We start from the raw sequence: 3,007 nt of genomic DNA, 5'->3' as shown, positions 1-3,007 counted from the left end.
TAATTGGAAGGCAGGGTGAGGTTATGCTTTCTTTTCAGAAAGCCACCTTTCTACTGAATGGTTAAAAAGAGAAAAAAAAATCATTAATCTAAACAAAGATTAATTTTTAGAATTTAATCTGTTTCTTGCTACTCGCTTCTTTAACTGAAGTCATTCCGTTGTTGTGGAGCTTTTCTTAACAAGCTAGTATGGACTAAAATTAATTTTCTGTATGAAAGAAGCACAGCATCAAAACTTTGACATCATCTTTGTAATAGTTAAACAAAAATTAGTAGAAATCTACAGTGACAAATAAGCAACTTTAAAATTATTTAATGTCTGTGGTCTCCAAGGCCAACCTGAGAAAGCTGAGAAAATACAGTTATTTTTGCATAATCATCCAAATTGGATGGATCAAGTTAAACAGGTTGAACGAAATGATTTTATAAAAGTAGCATCAGGTTTCTCTTGTATGACATCCAATTATTACTGCATAATATTTTATGAGAGATTAGATATCTTTGCTAGTGTCTCGCTCTACAAGTCTCCCCTGAGATACACTTAGTCCTTGTCAGTGCTGGTTGTCACTGAGGACAACTTCATTACATCACTTAATGCGAAGTCTTAGGAGCTAAGGTTGTTCAGCTGTTTATTGTGCTGGCTGAAAGACCGTGCTCCTGCTAGGCTCTTGCACTGGAAGGCCAGATTCCATAGCAGCAGTTGGAGGGCTATTAGCATTCAGAGCACCACGAATTTGTTTGTGTGCTATTGTGGTTGCACTTGAGGAAAAGTAAACTGCAAGCTTGCAGTTCTGTATATTTTGTTGGAAAATGTTACAAGCGGACTTGAGATCAGAAAATTCTTTTCTCCTTCAGTCAGACAATTTTCAAATAGTTTATTTCAGTAGTGTTCTCTTTGGGACCATTGTTGGGTCTTTGTTTTGTTTGTTTTTTTGCATACTCACCCAGGCAATTAAAGCCAGGCTGTGAAGGCATCTGTGTGTCTCACTGCCACAGTGTGCATTTATGAAAAATTGCTTAGAAATCAATGGGATGCAGTTATTGTTAGCACGCTGGTCTGTTCTGACAGAGCTGTTTTATGACTGTGGACCAGTTCCTCGCCGTTTGTTTCTGCAGGTGCATGGAGGAGACAACCCAGGAATGACAGCGTGACGTAGTTAAGGTTAGTGCAGAGATGGTGGTGCTTAAGGAGAGACAACATAGGAGCTGAAAATAGCAGCACCCTCCCTGAGATGCAGTTGTGAAAAATGAATGTCCCAGAATGAGGTATTGTAATAGGGAGAAATTTCAAGGCTGATGATGAGAAAAAAGTGTACAGTTTGGGAGTGTCGAGCTGGGGAGGCATAAACCCATGCCAGGAATTCAGGCTTGGAGGATTTCCACGGCAGCTTAGCCTTGTAGCTTTAACAAAAGCTATATAATTGTGTAACAAAGTATACGGCACCATGCTGTAGCTCTTTGTGTAGTTTGTTGTTTCTGTGTAAAACCTTTCCACAAATATTTGGTCTTTTGTTCATTAGTATATATGAAATCTGTATCAATATTGACCTACTTCAGACATGCCTCTTCATGAGTCTGTGGTATTCTGTGTTTAAAGAAACCTACTCTTTCCAAATGTGAATTGGTGTTTCAGTAGCTACACTGTGACAGTTGTGTATGAGAAGCTGCCTGTGTCACAGTTCAGCCTGGGGCACGTGTTAGGAAAATGTAGCTTACCATTTCACTTTATATGTGCTTCATTATTTCGTTTTGTTTTCCACAGTGGAAGTCCAAAAATAAAAGAACAATGAAAGGAATCTACCCTTCGTTCTCTCTGCTCTTATGGTACTTAATTATACCACTTACCCCTTTTACAGTAATGTTAGCATATACTAGTTTCCTTTGCCTTACTGCTGCAGAGTAGTTCCCACAAATGTAACAGAGCTCGGAGAAAGCTCCACGACTCGTACAAGAATAGATCTGGGGAGCAAAAGCAGTCGTCTTACGGAAAAGATGACATTTTATGTTAGCTGTAGACTGGCATGTTGAAATTTTGTCAGGATTGCATATTACAGTTGTGCACTAAAATCCCCATAACTTGTATTCTCTTTCATTTTTGCACTTAATTCAGAGCTAGGTAATGTCTTTTGTACTGGTATTTGTTAGACAGCAAGGTTCAAATTTGACAGTGACATATGAGCTGTGAACTAGTGTGATACTCTAATAAAAGCTTGCAGGCTTAAGGCACCCACACAGGAATAGAAAGTGAAGTAAATGATACCAGTCTTCCCTGACCTCATAAACTGATGCTGAGATTTTATGTCAATTCTGTATGGGAATACTCCAACTATGTAAGGACACAGCTTAAATACAACATTTTTTTGTTACTATTCCCAGACTTAGCTTCGTTCTTCTGATTTCATAGTATTCATAGCTGCAGTTCATTCCTGGTTGCAGCAGGAGTGATTTAGAAGTTGCTGTTCTATGTTGCTTGTTTCTCCAGCTGTAGGTTAATGAATTTTAATGCTGGCAAGTCAGTCTGATTTTTGCATATGCAAAATGAATATAAAACAAACAAGTCTGATCAGGGAAGACTGAAAATACCCTTTTGTTTTCAAGCTTTCCCCATATTTCTCTCTGAAAGAAGGTAAGGCAGAAGAGGTAGATAAAATACAGAATTCATCAGATATTTTATGCATATACAGCTGGACATTTAATACTGTACTACATTGTCTTACCTTAGCAGCAGTCATGTGTTATGTAATAGCAAAAATTCTTGATAATGTAGAATCATATTTTTTATAAAAAAAGTTGTGGTTAGAATATGTCAAATGCAGTAGGATGTCCTGTCCTTAATGTATTTTGTAAAGGTTTACAGGTAAGGTATTTCAGTGATGTTTTTAAAAAAGTCTTTAGATTGCAATGCAGTCATTAAGACTTGCTTATTGCTGTACAAAACAAATGTTTTGTAGTCCTTTGCAGCAAGCTCTATTAGGTAAAATGCATGTTTTATCTTTTTCTTTTTTTCT

This window comes from Meleagris gallopavo, chromosome Z, assembly GCF_000146605.3.
Source record: "Meleagris gallopavo isolate NT-WF06-2002-E0010 breed Aviagen turkey brand Nicholas breeding stock chromosome Z, Turkey_5.1, whole genome shotgun sequence".
Lineage (NCBI taxonomy): Eukaryota > Metazoa > Chordata > Aves > Galliformes > Phasianidae > Meleagris > Meleagris gallopavo.
Note: the sequence above shows the minus strand (reverse complement) of the source record.